Raw genomic sequence first — 24,128 nt, forward strand, 5'->3', positions numbered from 1 at the left:
ACAGCTTAGATACGCGCGTCTTCCTCTGCTTGTAAACAAATCGCTTCTGGGTCATGTGTCCGAACGGCGGATCTGCGTAATATTCTCGCGCATGCGTCGTGGAGGCATATGACAGAGTAATTAATGACAGAATTTTCATTTTTGGGTGAACTAACCCTTTAATATAATGTATATAATCCACCCTATAATCTTCTCATTGAATATCCTGTTTCATTCTCTAAAATGCATGTTTTTATTGTTTTATTAAATTGTTTTACGGTCATCTGTTCTGTAATGTATACCACTGAACTGTACCCCACATATGGAGACGCTAAACAAATTAGTGTATTTTTATTATTGATTTATTTTGTTTACTTGATGTCCTTCTTTAATGAGAGATGTTTTGACTGGACTGCTCTCAAGGTCACTAAAACTCATCAACTGTCCCGAGTGGAGCACTTCTTTAAGACCCAGCTCCACCACTTGGCCGTCCTGTAACAGTATAAGGGCTTATAAGATCACTTTGCACAAGTTCACATGTTCACATATGCGGTCGTGAATGCAGAAATACATGCACACAAACATGCTCATATTCTCTCCCCCATCGCTTCTCTCACACCCAGACTACTCCATCTGCCTCCTTCCCTCTCATTGGACAGAGACGCAGAGAGCTGCAGAGTGCTTTAAATACAGCTCTGAAGTCATATGTCTCAGATGTCTCTGGGTGGCCGTGGCGGATCTCAGCAGCACCGCTGTAGCTCTCTCTCTTTCAGGAGCGTGTCTGATTTATTTATGAAATGTGATTTTTTTTCTCTCTCTCTCTCCTGGCTGGGGAACTGAATCCTCGCAGGTTAATGCTGTTGTTTAAAGGCTGTCCGGAGTGAATACTGTTAAATCCAATAGACTGAGGTATGACAGACACTGTGAAACAGGAAACAGCCAGGCCGTTATGGCCAATGATTTTATTCCCAGCTCTTTTTCTCTCACAAGTTACAGTTAGAGAGAGGGCCATTAATATGCTGCGGCGTCAACATAACCGCTTTTTATTGATGTAAGAAAAATGGGTTTTAATGAAGCTATTTCTTTGAAAAATGATAGTGATTTGTGTTCTAATGGCTTACAAAAAATATGTCTGACTCAATCACTGAAGTAAATGAACCTCTGATCCATCCGTCCATCCATGTCCCCGCTCTTACTCTTTTTCGCTTTGTTTTGCTATCTATCATCTATCTATCTATTTAAATTTCTCTCTTTTCTTCACAAGTTATGGCTTTAGAGGACTTGGGTATAGTCATATGGATTATTTTTAATGCAGCTCTACATTAAGTTTTGGAGTGAAGTGGCAAGTAGGTTGGTCTATGTTGTCTAGTCATGACAGGACCAGAGCCTGGACCAAGAGCGGAGTCAAGGGTGAGCAGGATCGTGTTAGTGCTGTAATGTCACTCGGACACTCTGTCATCTAGGATGTCTCCTGGGGTTTTATAAAGGCGATGACTGAATTACTTTTAACTAAAATGGAAAAAGCGTGAGAGGAGGAGGTAAAGGAGCTTAGTCTTGTCAAGGATAATCGGGAGGTGATGAGTAGCCATCCAGGTCGAAATGCCTGGAAGGCAAGCCAAGACCGTCTCTTGAGAATGCAGAGGTAGGAAATGAGATGCACAGTATCAGCGCCTTAGCAGTGATAAGAGAATCTATACAGCTGGATAACAGTGCTAAGAGATCTACTATAGTAGATTGAACCTTTCCAGCTAACTTAGTGTGATCTGATCTAGGCAATATACCAGGCAAATGCAGATTCAGTAAAACTCTGTGAGAACTGAGATTAACAGTTTGTGATTAACTGTGTTGAATGCTGTGGACAGATCCAGATAAATCAATATAGAGTTTAGAAAGCAGGACGATTTAAACCAGGGGTGTGCAACCTTTTTCTCATGAAGTGCCATTTTTAAGTTTCAGAGTTAATCACTGTGCCACAACAACATCATATATGTATAAATAGTAAATATACATAAACATACACCGATCAGGCATAACATTATGACCTTATGATATTGTGTTGGTCCCACTTTTGCTGCCAAAACAGCCCTGACCTGTCAAAGCATGGACTCCACTAGACCCCTGAAGGTGTGCTGTGGTATCTGGCACCAAGATGTTAGCAGCAGATCCTTTAAGTCCTGTAAGTTGCGAGGTGGGGCCTCCATGGATCAGACTTGTTTGTTCAGCACATCCCACAGATGCTTGATTGGATTGAGATCTGGGGAATTTGTAGGCCAAGTCAACACCTCAAACTTGTTGTTGTGCTCCTCAAACCATTCCTGAACAAATTTTGCTTTGGGGCAGGGAGCATTATTCTGCTGAAAGAGGTCACAGCCACCAAGGAATACCGTTTCCATGAAAGGGGGTACTTGGTCTGCGACAATGCTTAGGTAGGTGGTATGTGTCAAAGTAACATCCACATGGATGGCTGGACCTAAGGTTTCCCAGCAGAACATTGCCCAAAGCATCACACTGCCTCCGTAGGCTTGCCTTCTTCCCATAGTGCATCCTGGTGCCATGTGTTCCCCAGGTAAGTGACACACACGCACCCGGTCATCCACGCGATGTAAAAGAAAATGTGATTTATCAGACCAGGCCACCTTCTTATATTGCTATGTGGTCCAGTTCTGATGCTCACGTGCCCACTGTTAGCGCTTTCGGCGGTGGACAGGGGTCAGTATGGGTACCCTGACTGATCTGCAGCCACATACGCAACAAACTGCAATGCACTGTGTATTCTGACACCTTTCTATCAGAATCAGCCTTAACTTGAGCAAATTGAGCTACAGTAGCTCGTCTGTTTGATCAGACCACACGGGCCAGCCTTCGCTCCCCACGTGCATCAATGAGTATTGGCCGCCAATGACCCTGTCGCCGGTTCACCACTGTTCCTTCCTTGGATCACTTTTGATAGATACTGACCACTGCAGACTGGGAACACCCCACAAGAGCTGCAGTTTTGGAGATGCTCTGACCCAGTTGTCTAGGCATCAGAATTTGTCCATTGTCAAACTCGCTCAAATCCTTACACTTGCCCATTTTTCCTGCTTCTAACACATCAACTTTGAAGACAAAATGTTCACTTGCTGCCTAATATATCCTACTCACTAACAGGAGCCGTGATGAAGAGATAATCAGTGTTATTCACTTCACCTGTCAGTGATTTAAAAATATTCATAATGGCTAACAGAACCTAAAAGCAATTTTTCATAAAATTTGTTTGACAATTGTCAAATTCCTTTTAGTTTGTTTGTTTTCAGGTGAGACTTTGAAGATTTCCAATGGGTATATGGTCATTCATGCATTTTAACTGATTGGATAGCTATCATATCTACTTTTACTATAAAAGTCAAATTTACATATGTGGCTTCAACAACCAGATTTCAATAACCAACAACCAGTTTCATCTGGAATGCGGAATTCAGTCTTTTCATGATTGGATATCTATCCGATCAGAAAAAACAACAACACATGAAGTGGTACACAGGTACGCATGAAAAGAGTTTCCACATGCATCAGTCATTTCGATGTGTGCAATATGATACAATAATTCCTCCCTTCCAGCAACCTGTCACTTCCGCAATTGGCAAACAAGTCCAACAATTCAATAATTTCCAGATGGACTAAAATCAGCATCTACATCTTCAAGAAAAGAGATGACTTTCAAAACTTTCTTTGCATGAAAACTTTAAGCATTTTAATTATAAAGAGGGCAAGTGTGAGTCATAGCAGTCATGCAGCTTGTTTTTAACAAAGGTTGACATTTGGTTGAATGCAGCATATTCAAAAGTTTGGACAGAGACAATCTAGCAGATCTTGATATTAAGGGAATCTAATTTGTTGTTGTTGTTGTTTTTTCCAGCTTAAAATGTCATTCAATTAGATAAAATATAAACCAAGTGGCACATTTATTTTAAAGGAATAAAGCGAAAATGTTTTATTATATTATAACATATTATTATATTATGAGAAAAGCTCTAGCATAATTTGTTGACACTTTTTGTTGATATTTTTGTATATTGCAATGGCATTCAGACATTATTTTAGTGTCCAGAATTGTCTTCAATACTTTTTGGGCCCACAGTATTTGTCTGCCTTTGTCTGATGGGACATTATACCATAAACAATAGCTAGAAGGACATATGATTTTTTTAGAGAATTGTCAGAACACTGGGACATATGAAAATGGGACATATGTTCACCCCATTTAATACACAACTTTACCTCAGAGTAAATCATGTAAATCACTATTTAATAAAATGACTAAATACAAAAGAATGTTTACAGTGAGATGAGTGTTAGCATCTATATTTTATTAATGAGGAGTGTGATGTGCAGACAGGAGAAAGGTCAAGATTAAGGCCGTGGCGCCTTCCTAGCTTCCTGCCACACAACATTCTCCTTCCTCTCCCAATCAAATCCTATCGTCCACCATAGAGTATAAGGTTTCATCTCTCCACAGCTCAGAAATTCAGTCAAACACATACATGTTAATTTGGTGCCCCTGTGAGGATGAGAGTAGCTGTGACTTTGACCTTTTCTTTATGTCCCAGCATTCACTTCCATAAACAAAAACTATATGAAGGCATCAGTCCACCCATGCTCACTACAACACTACAAAATGCGCCTGTCTATAACCACTCCTGCTGGAATGAGCTTACAATTCCTTTCTCTCACCCTTCCTCCTGCTTCGTCTCTTCCCCCTCCTCCTCTTGATAAATGTGAAGCAGGTATCAGATCATGTCCTGTATCAGATTACACAGCGCAGGCTGTTCACTAATAGCACTCACAGATTACATTGGAGAGAGCGTTCAGCGATATTAAAATCTGATTTACAAATGAAATTGAATGTCTGGGTAATAAAATGTTATTTGGATTGACACATAAAAAGCTGTTTCTATGGAAACAATTATCAACGTGCAGATCCAAACGGAATCTGTGCTCATTTTGAGAAAAAACACGCAGAATTGTAAAATGGTATATTAAGACAGATACGGTTTTCATGTTATGGACAATAACTGGCCAGTATTAAAATTATATACAATTTTTTTCTAAATAAATGTAAAAACATAATACCTAAAATCAGACCATTTAAATAACTGAATGTAGGTTTTTTTAAGATTAGGTTTAATAATGTTATTAAATTATAACTTTTTTTAAAGATTAACGTTAAGTGAGTGTTAGATGATGGCAAAGGTAATCTTAAATTGTAAAAATTTAGGAAATGAGAATGTACAATTTAATATCCAATATCAGCTGGATATTGGATATTTTTGGATATCACACAAGAAGGAGTGTGATTATGGCTGTATATCAGCACGGCTCTGATTCGGCCGTAGGCACGAGACGAGGTTGCAGGCCGAGTGCCATAGAGGTAATACGAGTGTGATAAGGCATTTTTACAACAGTTTGACACACAGTTTGATTCAAATCTCAAGTTGACAGTTTAACAGTTGAGCCCAACCCTCCATTACTAATTTGAAAACGTCACTTTAGAGCTAGTACCGAAGGAGTTGCTTTATTGAAGTCTTTCCCTGCCATTGATGGAAAAGTTCATCATTTGTGAGAAAACTCTTCCTGACATTGACAGAATTTTCCAGCTTTCCGTGTTTTCACTGTTATACGGTAGGGGGCCCTATGATACATCTTCTGAAAGAGTACTGAATCTAATGATCAAGACATGTAAAGAAGCAGAAACAAGCGATATCGCGTGTAGTCAAATGCATACAGCTCCAGAGCTTTATGTAAAATAACGTGAACATCTACATTAAACAGCATATAAATCAAAACTGCCTTATGTTACTGAACGAAATCTCAACCCAGGACGAGCTGTAGACTGCAAGCTTTAGGGTGTTGATGGACTTGATCTACTCCATCTATGTTTTGATCATCGTTTTGAATCTGATCTGGATGTAGTCTTTGACAAAAACTTGATTTTTATCCGCTTTTTGCAAAAAAAAATTGTCAAACTTACCAACATTCAAGTGTTGATAAAAAAAAGAATGCATTAAGCTAGAATAAAACATGTGGTGTTGTTGTTGTTGTCTAAAAGCAGAGGGTCTGTTCTTTTATATATATATATATATATATATATATATATATATATATATATATATATATATATATATATATATATATATATATATATATATATATATATATATATATATATATATATTGCAGATTCAAGGACCAGAAGTAACTGTTGGTGTCCGACCTAGGAAAACTGGCTTCTTCATACTTTATTCAACCTTTTTATAAAATATATTTATTAGATATTTCCTATACATGTTGTAAAGTTGTGCCTGAGGTGTCATGACACAATGAAACATACAGAATTGTGAGGACTTAATTTTTTTTCAATTTTTTAAGTATTAGCTATATTATTAGATTTTATTTTGTGGGTTTTAGTGAAACTGGCCTTATGGAAGGAGTTGTCCTCTGCAACCAAGAATGAAGGATATTGTTAAAATGGCTAAATCTGGTCAATCGTTTTTGGATATTGCTCATTTGCTGGATGTGAATGTTCACAATGTCCACAGAAGCACAGTAAGACCACTACCATGCAGAATGTAAAGTGCTGTCTTGTGAGCAATCTTGTGTTGCACTTGTGTTGTATTAAATTGTGCTTTATAAGAAGAAAGAAAGAAAGAAAATCACCTGAATGTGGGACCACCTCAAAACAGCTTCTAAAAACCTGGATGAGACTTCCAACCTGAACTGTAAGACAATGGCTATAAGAGGCTGGATTGAGAGGTTGTGTACCATTTATTAATTTTATCTTCTGCAAAATAATAAATAAAAAAACACATAATGATTGGAGCCATGTCCTGCAGTCAGACACGTCAAAATGTAACATTGGATGGTGTCTGTTATGTTCATTGGAGACGACTGGAGTGTTTTAATACCAAATGCATGCGTGACACCATTAAGCACGGCAGGGGAAACATAATGGTTTTGGAGACGCATGTCTGCAGCCCATGTTGAAAGGATCTACAATGTTGCTGGCACTTTGAAAATGGACCAGTACTTGGGAATCCTGCTGAACACAATGTAGCAAAGTATGGAGGACTTATTTGGAGATCCAATGTGCATTTTCCAACATGATAACGATCTCAAACACAAGACGAGTGCCACAAAGTTGTGCGCAATGCTCAGAATTTTTTTCTTTAAGTGGCCTTCTCAGTTCCCTTACCTTATAAAATTATAAACATGCATTGTGATAAGGCACACATGTCTTCCAAGGAAGCGGAACTTTGGAAAGAACTTAAGGAGGAATGAAAAGAAGTTAAGCATGACACATGCACAAAGTTTAGTGAGTCAATGCCTAGGAGAATGGCTGTAATAAAAAAACAAGGGAGAACCAACCAAATATTAATAACTGATTACATTGCTTCATGCTTTATTTCCTGTGAACTCTTTGTTTTTGCCTTTTTTGCATAATACAATAAAACCCATATTTAATGCTTGAGTGCTTTCTTGCCCACCCCCAATATATATATACTGTATATATACAGTGAGGAAAATAAGTATTTGAACACCCTGCTATTTTGCAAGTTCTCCCACTTAGAAATCATGGAGGGGTGTGAAATTGTCATCGTAGGTGCATGTCCACTGTGAGAGACATAATCTAAAAAAAAAAAATCCAGAAATCACAATATATGATTTTTTAACTATTTATTTGTATGATACAGCTGCAAATAAGTATTTGAACACCTGAGAAAATCAATGTTAATATTTGGTACAGTAGCCTTTGTTTGCAATTACAGAGGTCAAACGTTTCCTGTAGTTTTTCACCAAGTTTGCACACACTGCAGGAGGGATTTTGGCCCACTCCTCCACACAGATCTTCTCTAGATCAGTCAGGTTTCTGGCCTGTCGCTGAGAAACACGGAGTTTGAGCTCCCTCCAAAGAGTCTCTATTGGGTTTAGGTCTGGAGACTGGCTAGGCCACGCCAGAACCTTGATATGCTTCTTACAGAGCCACTCCTTGGTTATCCTGGCTGTGTGCTTCGGGTCATTGTCATGTTGGAAGACCCAGCCTCGACCCATCTTCAATGCTCTAACTGAGGGAAGGAGGTTGTTCCCTAAAATCTCGCAATACATGGCCCCGGTTATCCTCTCCTTGATACAGTGCAGTCGCCCTGTCCCATGTGCAGAAAAACACCCCCAAAGCATGATGCTACCACCCCCATGCTTCACAGTAGGGATGGTGTTCTTGGGATGGGACTCATCATTCTTCTTCCTCCAAACACGTTTAGTGGAATTATGACCAAAAAGTTCTATTTTGGTCTCATCTGACCACATGACCATCTCCCATGACTCCTCTGGATCATCCAAATGGCCATTGGCAAACTTAAGACGGGCCTGGACATGTGCTGGTTTAAGCAGGGGAACTTTCCGTGCCATGCATGATTTCAAACCATGACGTCTTAGTGTATTACCAACAGTAGCTTGGAAACGGTGGTCCCAGCTCTTTTCAGGTCATTGACCAGCTCCTCCCGTGTAGTTCTGGGCTGATTTCTCACCTTTCTTAGGATCATTGAGACCCCACGAGGTGAGATCTTGCATGGAGCCCCAGTCCGAGGGAGATTTGACAGTCATGTTTAGCTTCTTCCATTTTATAATGATTACTCCAAAAGTGGACATTTTTTAAGCTGCTTGGCAATTTCCCCGTAGCCCTTTCCAGTCTTGTGGAGGTGTACAATTTTGTCTCTAGTGTCTTTTGGACAGCTCTTTGGTCTTGGCCATGTTAGTAGTTGGTTTCTTACTGATTGTATGGGGTGGACAGGTGTCTTTATGCAGCTAACGACCTCAAACAGGTGCATCTAATTTAGGATAATAAATGGAGAGGAGGTGGACATTTTAAAGGCAGACTAACAGGTCTTTGAGGGTCAGAATTCTAGCTGATAGACAGGTGTTCAAATACTTATTTGCAGCTGTATCATACAAATAAATAGTTAAAAAATCATACATTGTGATTTCTGGATTTTTTTTTTTAGATTATGTCTCTCACAGTGGACATGCACCTACGATGACAATTTCAGACCCCTCCATGATTTCTAAGGGGGAGAACTTGCAAAATAGCAGGGTGTTCAAATACTTATTTTCCTCACTGTTTATATATATATATATATATATATATATATATATATATATATATATATATATATATATATATATATATATATATATATATATATATATATATATATATATATATATAAATATATATATATATATATTTTTTTTTTTTTTCAGAGTTTTCTGGGCGCTGATATTGCTTGTGATCCTGTCAATGGGTGAAAAATCTGCATAACAGACCTCAAAAATCATAAATGGGTATCTCATATATCTCACATTCCTGCGCTCAGAGATTTTTTATTGATGTGAACAAACACTTGAAATAGAAGGCTTTCATTGTTTTGTTATCTTGTCCATTGATAGCTCCTCCAGCTTTGTTGTAGGCTTTCCCATGATTGAAGCTTTGAAAGAGGCAATTTTACTATTTGGCTTTGTGCATGACTAACTAATGAGGAGGCAGCTAGCAGGCACATGACACTGACATGCAGCAAGTGGAAATGCATACAGAGATTCAGAGAAGGAAAGGAAAACACACATTCACACACCCTTGAGAGCTTTAATGGCATGGCCATGTACATGAAAGGCTTTTTAACAGAAGACACAGTATGCATGGAGAAGGAGACATACTAGTTAAGACAAAGAGAGAAGGGAATGCACATGATGGCATGATAGCAGAGAGAAGGGTGAACCGACTCTTGTAATAATTGCATGTGACAACTGGAAAGGAGGGAATATGTCATTTGCTTGGATGTGTTTGAGCTGTTTTGACTTATGTAGTTCATTGTGTGTAAACATGTATGTGTTCATGAGGGCATGCATGTTATTGTGTTAGTGGTTGGCAAATTTACTGATACAGAGTCTTTATTATAAAGTCTGAGACTACAAGTGTAAAGAAAAATATTTGCATTTAGTTTAATAGAATTTTACAATAATATTTAATTATATTTTTTATAAAAGGTATTTTTGTAACTTGTATTCATCCCGAACTGTCACTATACAGACGTCACGGTTCGGTGCATACAGTCAAACGATGAATACAGTCCACACTGCAATCCAGAAGGGGGCGCACAAGGTAATGCAATGCTGTTTGCTAACCGCAACAAGAGGAAAAAAGTGCAGAAGAAGAATAGATGATCTGCACCAACCCAAAACGAGTTCAGATGGCACACAAGAGCTTGCTAGTAGCCTAAACGGAGAGTTTCGATTTATATTTGTGATGCGTTCCACTAACTTCACAGAAACCTTTTGCAAAAGCAAATGTTTTGTATTGATTGTGAGTGTAGTGTAGTGTACACAAATAAAAATTGACACCTTACAGTTTTGAAGGATATCTTACTCTTATCTATATGACCATAAATTAGTATTTTATGTTGTTTCTGCTGTTATATTGAGACAAAATCATTTGGCTTTGAGTCGTGGAAGTCTGTCTCACTAGTCATTACTACAGTCCATTGATGAAATATGCATGTCCAGGAAATGGGAAGCCTCAGGTGCCGCTTCCCTCACTGTCTCCTCGCGGAAAGGTGAAGTAGGCTCAGATGTACAAGGCACTTTTCCTTCCCGTGATTTCTTGAAAAGGAGTAATATTGAACTCTCTGCATCAGCCATTGTCACCGCATGTTAAAGGGTACATAACACTAGTGATGCACCGACCATGATTTTACATGGCCGATTCCGATACCGATTTTTTTTCAAGAAAACTGGCCGATTCCGATACCGATTTCCGATTTTTTTTTTAATCACAATAAAAGAATGAAAGTATACATGAACAAGATGTTTATTTGGTATTTAGCAGGCTAAATTGGCTTTTGGCTAATGAAAACAAGTCCGCAATCTGAAATTAACGGGAAAATTAATTGGAAATTAAAAGGCTGAAAGGTGAAATTAAAGGCAACAACTGCATATTCTGCAATCCAAACAAAGATGTTACTTAAATCAGCATTTGTTTTTAAATTCAGTGTAAAGAAAAAAAAGTCTTTACCAGTGAAATTAAATAAAACCAAAGTATATAATTGTTCCAAAATGTTAAATCAAATAATGTTTAGTGCAACGAAAAACAACTAAAATGCTACAGCAGGTGCTTTTTAAATCAAATTAAGTCAATGTAGTTTTAAGGTAAAATAAAAATGATCAGCCTACAGACCTGATAGTATTTCATTTCAAAAGTGCATGCATGTTCTTCTTTACAAAAATAAGTATTTCGGCTTTGTCACAAGTTAGTCTGTTTCGTTCTCATCCGATCCAACACGTGAGAAGCTGAGCTGAACAAACGCTCACTATCTACGCTTGTGCAGGGCGCGGAGAGGTAAGCTCGCGCAACTTCAGCTCGCTCAGGAAAGCGGCTCTTCATTCCCTTCAGCGTATCTCGTCTCTTCCCTCAGTTCTCCAGTTTCCGTTTGTAACACACAAGTGACATATTCGCGAATGATTGCAATATAGGCGTATGTTCACGCGGGCGCACTTCCGGAAAAATCGGCAGAAAAATACAAAGAAAACCGACGGTTCCGATTTTTGACCGGTCAACCGGTGCATCCCTACATAACACCCCCAGTTTCTGCCAATATCATGTTAAATTTGAGTACCTATTAGGGATGCTCCGATCAGGATTTTACTGCCGATGTTGAGTACCGATTTCTTGTCATGGTGATTGGCCGATTCCGATTACAATGCTACACTGATCTGTAAGCTCTCTGATCACTGTTGACCTTTTTTTTTTCAGATAAAAAAAAATACTATAGATGTTGCCTTTATCATATTTTTGTTACATTTTTATGGTAATTATGTAATGTAATGTAAATATTGTTTTAACCGGGTACTAACTAATCACCAAAATTATTCATTATACAGTGAACATTTTAATATGCCTTTAAAATGGAGTTTCTGCATAACACTATGCATATCAGGATACTTAATATAAGAAAAAAAACAAACAAACGAAATGGAGCAGTCTGACAGCCCACAAGGTTTATTTAAACATTGTCCAATAGTAAAATGTTGAGGACAAAATAAACATTTAATCTCCTAAAATGGAGAAGTCTGATGTAACTTAAACATTGTCCAATACAATGCTCCTCCACGCGAGATTTCTTTGGAACATACACGGCAAATAGCAAATTTTTCATTGTTTCTTGAAACGTCATAGTAATTCCACACCGGCGATGACATGACTTCGGCGCCAAATAATTTAAGTCCCCACACGTCATGGGCCGGCGAGAGCTCACCGGACGCCGCCGGAACCTTGGCACTTTCCAGGGCTTTCACAAAGAAAAGAGAACTCTTCCTGGGGCTCTCGCCAGGTTCGTTTGCGTTCTCCGCCACTACGGCGTTCGCCCATCCTTTAGGACCGACCGACCCATGTTCAACTGCTGTTCACATGGAACCCCTCTCCACTTCGGCCTTCAAAGCTCTTGTTTGAATATTTGTTACTACCCCACACATCATGTACGTCCTTACGCATCATGTATGTCCTCATGCGCTGACGTCATCAAATTGTGATCGGGTCATGAGACCGGCCAAGTGTAGTGAGTACCGATCGAGTCTTAAAATATGATGATCAGTCGATACCGATCTCCAGCCGATCGATCGGAGCATACCTAGTACCTATGGAGTAGTATTGCATCCTTCATATCTCCAAAGAGTCTTTAGTTTTATCATATTTATAAAAGACAGATACGCTGTACTGATTCTTTCCGAAAACAGCCGAACTCGTGCAGGTGTGCAGTGGGCGGAGTCACGGGCGCACACGCACACACACACACACACACACACACACACACACAAACACACACAATACATCATGGCATTATCCCTGGATAACTTCCGATTCAATATACGTTTGTGTTGTTTACATTATATGCACTTATGCACGATTGCAAATAAAATTCACCGCCTGTGGTTTGGACTCATGACCGGGAACAAATAAACACACTTGCAGAACTCCGTTGCTGCTCCAGAAAAACAAACTGCATCCACTGTTTCCTTCACGCTGGGTTGTTTGGGAATCTGAACGAGGTTATCTTTCCCTCACAACCAAAAACTCACTTCTTTAGTGACATTGTTGATTTCGTGGTCGAAAAACAAAATGACAGCGCTGCCGACAGCTTCTGTAACCCGAATTAAGCTGATGGGCATGCTCTTGCTCTCGCTCTGGTTGATGTGGAGAAGTGTCCATACAAGGAATTAGGGATGTCACAAGTACCGGTACTTTGGTACCAAGTCGGTACTGAAATTATAAAAATGTGACTATACCAGCATTTCTGTAGTACTGACTCCCGAGTATATTCGGTAGGGCTGCTCGATTATGGAAAAAATCATAATCACGATTATTTTGGTCAATATTGAAATCACGATTATGTAACACGATTATTTCACATGACTTTGGGAATGTGTTGTATTTATTAAAAATACACCTTTCAACAATTCAATTGAAATTGTAACATTTGTTGTACTTTTTGAACTATTAAAATAAATAATATAACATATATTCAAATTAAAGTATAAAAGTATTCACGTAAAAATGATAACCACAAATAAATAAGATAAACAATTTGGTTCGGCTAGATATGCTTTTCAGGTACGTCTAACATTAGTTTTCAGGTACAGAAATGTATCAAATGTAAAATAACATTGCATATTTGAGTGCATAAATTAAAGATTAATCCTATTAAACTTACAAAAGCTATTCAATCAAGTGCAGTGAGTGATGTCCTTGTCTGTTGTTGTTTGACATTAAAGAGACAGCAGTAAAGGCTACTGCCTCTTTAAGACCTAATGATCGGATATGCGTCGTCTTTATCGACTGTATAAAGTTCACTTAAGGCATATACAGACTATGTCTGCTAGGATACTCATCAAGTTGGACATGTTGACATACGTTTTGTGTGAGTTTGTCCGTTCAAGAGCAAGACTTGAAAGAGAACTCAATATTTGCGCGCTGTGATCCGCGTGTGCCTCTCTCTCAAATCTTGCACGTAGCATGTTTCTGCTCGTCGTCTGATTCCTCGAAGCCGAACTGTTCCCAGACAACGGAGTTGGTTTTGCCTTTTTTGCTCACCAAACGCTGCTGTAACTGCCCCCCTTCTGCCATCTTTACTCGCGCCGAGTTTTTAAATTCCAGCGGATGATATACACACGAGACTCACGACCTGAGAGATTTGTGGCTTCGGGAGGGGCGGATGCGGATTACAAAATAATCGTTTTTTCTTGATTGTACTATTTTGGTGATCGTTGGGAGGCAAAATCGAAATCGAAATTCGATTAATTGCACAGCCCTAATATTCGGTACCCGCAGCTGCTTTCAGTGGCTTCCGTGTTTATCCAAGTGCAGGGCTCCAGACTGTAGCCGAATATATACTAGTGTCTGTGGATATTAAACTGCAAAATACTATCTAAATATTACTCCTCCATGTTCTGCGTCTCTGTGTGAATGACGGGGCGCAGACGCACGGGCGCGCGTGACACTCGCTCGCTGTCTTTGTAGTCTCTGCCGTGTGTCACTATATGAGGACACGATAAACCGTCCCTTCATGAGAATTAAATGGTTGATTATTTTTTACTTTTTTTTATAAACAATGTTTATTTTTAAACAGCAGACAGCCTTTAAATGTTTGTATTATTTACTTATAATGATTTTCATCATAAATAATAAACTTAATGCATTTAATATGTATTTTTTAAATAGTTAAATAAAAATACAAAAATAAGCTTTGAAATTGGTACTGAGTACCGTACAATTTTTATGGTATTTGTACCGACTACTGGAATTTTGGTACCGTGACATCCCTACAAGGAATTCTGCCCTTTATGAAGTCATACAGTGCCATACTCAAAAAAAACTTTCCGAAACTGATTTGAATCATGAAGGAGTGTATTTGGCACAGAAATACTGAAATGTTGGCCATATTTAACATGAGAATCCAACTGTATAACAGTGTAAATAAGTCAGAATGCATGAAACATCATTAGACCCCCCACTCCCCCCTTAATGAACTCACGCACAAAGTAAACAAATCTTTGCACATGTTTTATTTTTCAGCATTCAATTTATTTTGTATAACCTAAGAGATGCCTTTCAGTTTTGTAGTTAATTATGACCAAATACCTCTTGTTTTTATAAGACCTACAAAAAAAAGACCTATGCAAGGGTGCATTCTGTTTACTGCTTAGCGATTTATACATGAAGGGAGTCTGCACTGTACTGTACCAACTAGGAGACTAAATGCTGCTAGGTGGAACAAACTGTGATTTGCAGTACTGTCTGTTCAAAATAAATGAAAAGAAAACTAGCATTGGTGATTTGTTGCTTTTTCCTGTTGTATCGAACCGTGACCTCACAACCGAGGTACTTACCGAACCGTGACTTCTGTGTACCGTTACACCCCTAGTATGTATATTTGGGGTTACAATTTGTCTCACACCGTAAAAATGGGTCTTAAAATATAGTGACTATGTACTGTAGTGAGCTATGTATTTTAGTTTAAATAAGTTGAATTGTAAAAATGTAATGAGAAAAAGAAAATGAAAGCATTTGGATTGTCTCCGTTTTGCTTTAATTGCATCTAATGCTAAATAACCTTGTCATGCTAAAATAAAATTATCCCTCACATTCTGTTCTCAGCACTACGTAGTACGAGTGATTCATGGTTTGCTTATGCTATTTTGCAATGATGGATTGGCGCTGTAACTCAGCATCAGGTCACCAGCACCTTCTGACAGATGTGATACACAGAAATCGTATATTACGTGAAGATATAGAACTTGAGTAGTCCCTGAAATCCCAGTGGTGAATTTTTTTTGGAGGTGAATTGACCTCACCAGGGACAACTCAGGGTGTGACTGCAGTTATTGTGTGCTTGGGAGTAATATATGTGGCTGAGTCTCTGTTTTTGTGCTGACACTGGCAACTGGGCGTTAACGTGTGTGCATGTACAGTATGTTCCTCGAGCATCATGCTGAGCTGTAAAATGGCTCCTCGGTCATGCAGTCACCCAGTCCAGCATAAGGAGATTATCTGGAGAGGTGATTTAAGAAAAGCCGCAGGAAAGAAAGATGCATGGTGAGGGGTAAAAGAGATGAGACAGGGTGGCAATAGATGAGCAAAAGCTTTTTGGTAGAGCTGCTGGCATCATTCTGCCGTGTGGGAAACCCTGTCTTCCTTCTAGAAATGTGTCTCTTTCTTCACCTTATAGTGATGAGACGGAAAAAGGGTGATGCGATTCTCACCTATGTTAATGCAACTAAACCAATTATTACAAAAATATTTGCAAAATGCCAGCTATTCTGTCATCATCTATTGTAATTTGGAATATGATATTTTGAGTTTTTCTACTGAAACTTGAAGTTGGGGCAAGTCATTTTTGAAGAGCTTTATTAAATAACCAATAACAAATCACTGATTCGTAATTTCCATTTACATGGAAAAGAGAGACTTATAGTAATTTGAAATGTGTTTATATGCTACAAATTCTTTTTTTTCTTCAACTTTTAGAAGTGCACTATCACAGGGGTTATCAAACAGGTGACTATAAATCATTATAAGTGCTAATCAAATAAATGTAAATATTGTATTATGTTTATAAATACAATATAAACATATATTATGTTTTATAATTACAATTATAAAAATTGTATTATGTAATCTGGCTTTGGTACAATACCATAAATGGCAATTATTTAAATATAATTAGTGCTGTCAAATTGATTAATCACGTTCTAACATAAAAGTTTTTGTTTACATAATATATGTGTCACAGTCACTTTTAGTTTCAGTGTGATTAGACTTTTCAGTTTTTTCAGTTTTTATCTGTCACATGTTCCTTTGTTTCCCGCCACTTTTCTGTCTCCCTGGTTACCATCATCATTAGTTCATTTGTCTCAGCTGTGATCTGTTAATTATCCTCATTTGTATTTGCTATTTAAGTTCCTCATGTTCTCTCTGTCATTTTCCGATCTCAGTTATGTTTAAGTGTGTTGTGCAGTTGCCCGTCTACCTGTCTTGCCTTTATTTAAGATTAAATTACGTTTTTGGAATTGTATCTGCCTGTCTTCGTCTTCTTGCCTGCACACACCTGTGGCAAAATGTGTGTGTGTATATTATTATTATTATATTATATATGTGTATTTTTGTTTGTGTGTATGTGTCTGTGTATACATATTTGTTTGTGTGTGTGTGTGTATATATATTATATACACACACACACACACACACACACACATATATATATATATAATATAAAAATACGATTAATCAATTTGACAACACTAAACTTAATATAATATACTAATAATATATTATAATATAATATTTAATATAAATAATATAAAACATTATATTATGTAGTCTTTATAATATCAACTATATGTCTTACACAGACTTAAAATATAAAGACGGCTATATATGAAGGGGGTCCTTCGAAATGGGATCACCATTAGTGGGTCCTTCACATAAATAAAAAAAAATGGGGGGGGAAACATGCACTAGCATATAAGGGTGTTTTTAAGGGTGTTTATTTGAATTTCAGCTGCTCTCCATTAATCTCTTACTCAAGAACATCTGTTACTGATGTTTTACTGATGCTTACTGAAAGGCATCATGGGAAATGCAGTCTGAGAAGTGCAGTCGGCCCCGCTCCAGGTCAGCACTTACACCTCCTAGTCACAAGGGGGCTCAGTCTCATTACAAATGATGGAGAAGGTCTTCAACAGTGGCTTGTAGGGGGGTAGGCAAGACCGGAGGGGAGATTTTCATTTTTCATTTCTGTACTTTTACTTCACTGTTTTTCAAAGTGAGGTCATCGTAATATTCTCATCTCACCCATTGCCTTTGAGTGTCCAATGACAGCAATCTCTTTTACTGATGGATTACTGTATTATGAGTGCTAGACCTCTCCAGCTTCAGTCTGGCCTCCAGCCCGATTGGTATTTCTCACCAGAAAACTTGCTGCCTAAAAACTCTGCTGAGAATCTGTGAGTCCTTATTCAAGCTCAATTATTCCTGCAAGGCCTTTTAGAGCTCCCATAAGAAGTCAAGGATAGAGCTGCTCATTTAGCTTGGTGTGTTCATTGTGTCGTGTTTAATAGTGACCGTAGTGCTGCTCTCCTGTTATCGCTTCTCAGAACCTGATTCTTACTTGGCATAGATGTGTTACTGTTTCCTTGACAACTGCGTTTAAGTGTGCTTGAACCAATGGATATGATATTGTCAATTAGTTCTCGGTTGAACTTGAAGATGGGGAACAGGAAGTGGAACCTTTTTTACAGGATGTGTGAAAAAATGAAGTCATTTCTCAGAGGTTGCCTTTTCATAACACCACTTGTGTGTTATGAAAGTTTTACAAATACACAAGAATTGATCTCTTATATTTCTGTTTTATATTAAGAAAACATCACTCGTCACTTTCCAGTCAATAAATTATTATTTATTTTGATATAAGTCTCATACAGACATACAGTAAATGAGATGGTTGTTAACAGTGTATTTGTATAGAATTTTAAAAATAGTGTTAATATTAAGAATGCATGCACAATATGTTAGTATCATTAGTATTTTTTTAATCTATCTGTTGCATTGATTATTGCATATTTAATTGGACGTGATGCTAATTTCCATATTTCTTCATTTTTCTTTGCAGTCATCCAATCCTCATTTAAAGTTAGTCTATACAAACTATAATAATTCAATTACACTGTTATCAACATTTAGAACAATTAATTTTGTTTTAATTTATTTAGACAAAAAAGGTAAAGATTTTAATTCCAGTCATAATATAAAAATAATTATTGGTATCAACCGAACTTTGAAATGGGTGCCCTAAATGTAATGTAGTTTGCATAGCTCAGATAATTTGAGGAAGAATTAGATAAGGAATGTTTGAGTTCATATTGAAATCTCTGCACTTTTTTGACATGTGCAAGATTTCTGGTCCTATTTCTCAGGAGGAGAATTGTTCACACAGTTTTACACGATCAATTTTGTGAAAGTGTGTTTATGATCAGTGGCTTTGATATTCTGGTGTGGCATTTATAAATGATGTCCCATAGACACATATGCAAATGTGTTTCTATTAATCAGTCGATTGTGGTCTGAGAGCTTAATAATTCAGAGATGGATCTTTGCTGGTATAAGCATTGCTCTTTTCTGGATCTGGTTCTTCACCCTTAACTCGGATCTGTTGGAGTTGTGCTGGGATACCTCTGTCTCCACTGGAATTACGTTGGCTTTTTTTTCCATTGATCTGGTTCTAAGTGCTTGTTCTTGTAACGCCATGATTTGAGTCTTTGTGATTTCCTTTAGTCCTGCCATTAACAGCCACACGTGGGACTCTCCAGTTTCAGCCACCTGTGATTGTGTGTCCCATTGGGTGTTTTGTCTTGCATTACACTTGCTGTTCTTCTTCCTCCTCATCTAGTACCTTCCAGCACGTCTCTTAGCCTAATCATGTCTCCCACGGTCCCAGCAAACGTCTGTCACTCTTCTTCCTCTCGCTAACCAAACACACTGTTCCCTGATCAGTCTCAATAAGAGGATCTTCTATTTTTCCTTTAACATCCAGACTGTTCCTATTAATTTTAAAATACAAACGGCCACACCAACTGTGAAATCCCAGTAGCTCTATATCTTTTGGGTGAAATCTTGTGGTTTGAGATATGACGGTGACTCGGTGAGGAAAAAAATAAGAAAAAGTAGAAATGACAGACACACACACAACACACAAATAGAGATGAAGGATTTATTTTTGCAGAGTGAGCTCAGCTTCAATATCTATTCACATCTTCTCTGTGCCTTTGGGACATGGTTTGGGTTTTTTTTTTTCTCCAACTTGGAAACTTTTCTTGGTAAGGCTTTTGGGAGGACCATTTTTCTGTCACTTTTACTCAAAAAAGCCTTTGAGCTGTGTGTTGTGAGCTGAACAATGGCTGTATGTCTAACCCGTCTAACCCAGAAACAGAAGAATATAATGCTAATCCCTTTCCCTTTATAGCAGCCTCTGTTTTTGTTTGGCAATAAGTTGCATTGTTATTGGCTTATACAAGTGTAATTCTTGCTATATTGTTAATGTGAGGTTTTTATGAAATATATTCCCCTCAGACCCAGAAACTCCTCTCAGAAATTGTCTCAGACCCTTATATCTCACCCTTGAATACACATAGTAATTTTTTGGACCGCTTCATGTGCTTAACACCTTCTGAATGTTATGGTGCACATTTTCTTTCCCCTTTATGTCATATTATGTAGGACTGTGGAGATTTTGACAGGAAAACAGAGGGAGAGAGAGGGTGAATGGCTTCAGGACATGACCCAGGTCAGATTTATCAATCTATCGTTCCACAAACTATTATTGTGGTGTCATTCGTTTCATCCATTTCTGCCCCTAAATCTCACATAAAAACAAAACAAACTGGTCATTTTATATGTATAAATGGAAACTTATATATATTATATATAACTTTATATATACACTCACCTAAAGGATTATTCGGAACACCATACTAATACTGTGTTTGACCCCCTTTCGACTTCAGAACTGCCTTAATTCTACGTGGCATTTATTCAACAAGGTGCTGAAAGCATTCTTTAGAAATGTTGGCCCATATTGATAGGATAGCATCTTAAAGTTGATGGAGATTTGTGGGATGCACATCCAGAGCACGAAGCTCCCGTTCCACCACATCCCAAAGATGCTCTATTGGGTTGAGATCTGGTGACTGTGGGGGCCATTTTATTACAGTGAACTCATTGTCATGTTCAAGAAACCAATTTGAAATGATTTGAGCTTTGTGACATGGTGCATTATCTTGCTGGAAGTAGCCATCAGAGGATGGGTACATGGTGGTCATAAAGGGATGGACATGGTCAGAAACAATGCTCAGGTAGGCCGTGGCATTTAAACAATGCCCAATTGGCACTAAGGGGCCTAAAGTGTGCCAAGAAAACATCCCCCACACCATTACACCACCACCACCAGCCTGCACAGTGGTAACAAGGCATGATGGATCCATGTTCTCATTCTGTTTACGCCAAATTCTGACTCTACCATCTGAATGTCTCAACAGAAATCGAGACTCATCAGACCAGGCAACATTTTTCCAGTCTTCAACTGTCCAATTTTGGTGAGCTTGTGCAAATTGTAGCCTCTTTTTCCTATTTGTAGTGGAGATGAGTGCCCGGTGGGGTCTTCTGCTGTTGTAGCCCATCCACCTCAAAGTTCTGCGTGTTGTGGCTTCACAAATGGTATGCTGCATACCTCGGTTGTAACGAGTGGTTATTTCAGTTCAAGTTCAAGTTGCTCTTCTATCAGCTTGAATCAGTCGGCCCATTCTCCTCTGACCTCAAGCATCAACAAGGCATTTTCGCCCACAGGACTGCCGCATACTGGATGTAGGGCTGTCAAAATTGCTCAAAAATGACGTTCGAATATTCCCTCTAAAAAAAGCACGAATATTCGAACTATTCGAACATCTGGTTGCGCATTTTATCAATGACGCGCATTACGTCAATAACAGGACAAATTAATACAAGGAGACATAACTACTTATATAGGTAGTCTATTTAAGTTTAAACATATTTGACAATGTATTACCTACACAAAAACAAGTAAATCAACTAATGGCTAAAGACCGCAGACCTCACTCTCTCTCGCCCTCACCCTCTCTGCGCATGGTTTAAATAAACACACACACATTGAGTGCTGATCAAGAGTTTTGTGCAAGCAATTTAAGGTCGCGACTCTTGTCCCAAATATAGCAGGCTTCATTCAGTGATTGAAACAAATATTAATATAAGTTTTACAGCATATTATTGAACGCTCCGAGCGAGCTGTGCTGTGGTAAACATGGAACTTTTCCTTGATATGAAAGTGAAACGGTAAATAATCAAACCAGTGGAAGCAGTGCATTCCTTCATTCATGCAATATCTATTCAGTCAGTACCTCGGTTCCACTGCTTGACAGAACTCACTGAAGCCGCCCCATCCACGACACTGATCGCTCTCATGTTCTTACAAATGAACAAAATTAATTTCTCCGTTATGGCCTCTTGTCGTGTTGCAGACAGAGAGCTTGTGGCGCGCGATGCAAAGTAAAGGGTGGTCCAGTTTGCACATACAAATTAGTTGCTTATATTTACAAAACGAGCCTACAAAAGCATAAAAAAGCCCGTTTAATAAAGAAAAGTTCACGAAACTAAGTGAAAAGTCACTAAAGTGTTTAGTGAAATTAGGAAACATTTAGATATCATAAATTGAGTTGAACAAGTTAGCGTTACATTTCTACATACATTTTGTTCTCATGTCACAAGTGATATCAAGGTTTATTTTGATCTGTTTTACATGATTCTTTTGTAGTGTGGTTTTCGGTGAAGTGTACTAAAATAAATATCGTCACCTGTGTACATTAGCCCACTTCTTCTCGACGCTTTTCCTGATAGTTTATAGAACAATTACTCCGAGTCGCCATCTGTCGTTTCAAAGAAAAGCACAACGGCGAGCGCGTCAAGTATAAACACGTCGTCCGTTTGGGGAGGAGCGCGCGCAGTCAGCGGGGGCTCGCGCTGCGGAGACAGGCTTCAGGCGCTAGCGCGCCCGCTCGCAAAGCAGACATCCACGCCTCTACTACCGCCGGCGTTTTTTCCCCCACATTTTTTTATTTATTCGAATATTAATTTTCACCTTCGAAATTCGTTTTTTAAAAACTATTCGAATATATATTCGAATTTAGAATATTCGTTGACAGCCCTAACTGGATGTATATACATAATTGATATACAAGTAAAATATGTTCTAAAATATTGGAATAAATAATAAACTATATGTATATATACTAAAATACTATATGATTACAGAATCAAGACGTTTCTATCTGAAGTATATGTATATTTTTTTATTTTACATTTTATTTTTTCGATTTGAAATATCTTTGTCATATTGAATTTACTATTTTGTCTTTTTTTGTTGCTATCTTTAAATCAAATATTGTGATATCACATATCCACTATACAGTATCTATCGACAACCTGCTCCCTAAAAATTTTTTACGGATGGACGGACAGACAGACAGACAGACAGACAGACATAGATAGATAGATAGATAGATAGATAGATAGATAGATAGATAGATAGATAGATAGATAGATAGATAGATAGATAGATAGATAGATAGATAGATAGATAGATAGATAGATAGATAGATAGATAGATAGATAGATAGATAGATAGATAGATAGATAGATAGATAGACCTTTTGGAGCCCAGACGTTGCACCTTTTGTCTTTAATGGCTCTGGGATGGCTCTTGGAAATGGAGTTCCTGGCCAATATCAGCATGCAAATAGTTATGCTGATTCAATGGGACTGGTAGGGCTTTCATAGTAGGGTGTGTCCTTTTACCTATACAACATTTGCATTATATTGTTCAGAGTGTCTCCTCCCCTGCTGTATAATCCCTCCCCCTGAAATATAGATAAATTACAATGTATAACTCCTTTAGTTAGACTTGGAACCTCAGCCGAAGAACAGCACGATTCTCAATAAACGAGTAACGTCTGCTTTAAAGATATCCCAACGTCTCCCAACGTCTCCTGGTCTCTTCTTCAAACGAGGAAAAGGAAATTCACAACAGTGTGACGTTTCATTTGAAAACCCCTGGTTAGACCAGGGGAATATTAAGCTAAAAACCAATGCCTCAAATGCTAGTCACATGTCTTTTTTTCATTGACTCATCTGCTCTTATTGGACGGATGTAAAAGGCGGCATGACAAAGATGGTTGTCAACCTGCAAATAATTGTCCAGAGTAGAGTAGCTCTTCCATTGGAATGTTTTGATGAAGCCATTACAAGTTTTTGATGCCCATGACAGGTGGGCTGATGTCCACCGTGCTTTGAACTCTTTCTGTCTCCATGTAACCTCACATGCCATGCCAGTAAACACTCTATCAAAACTGTCTGTTTCTGTCCCTCCCATTCTCATTCCGTTGCCTCTCTCCCCTCTGAAACATCTCTATCCTGTCCTTTGCTCTATTTCCTTTTCTGTTTGCAC

General features: G+C 38.2%; 1 protein-coding gene across 5 annotated transcripts in view; it reads left to right on the top strand.

Moving 5' to 3' along the window:
* Positions 1-24,128, top strand: part of ppfia4 (PTPRF interacting protein alpha 4) — a 139,301-nt gene that overhangs the window by 45,751 nt on the left and 69,422 nt on the right. The gene's annotated exons all lie outside the window — the stretch shown is intronic.

Source organism: Gobio gobio (genome assembly GCF_949357685.1).
Source record: "Gobio gobio genome assembly, chromosome: 19".
In the NCBI taxonomy this organism is placed as follows: Eukaryota; Metazoa; Chordata; class Actinopteri; order Cypriniformes; family Gobionidae; genus Gobio; species Gobio gobio.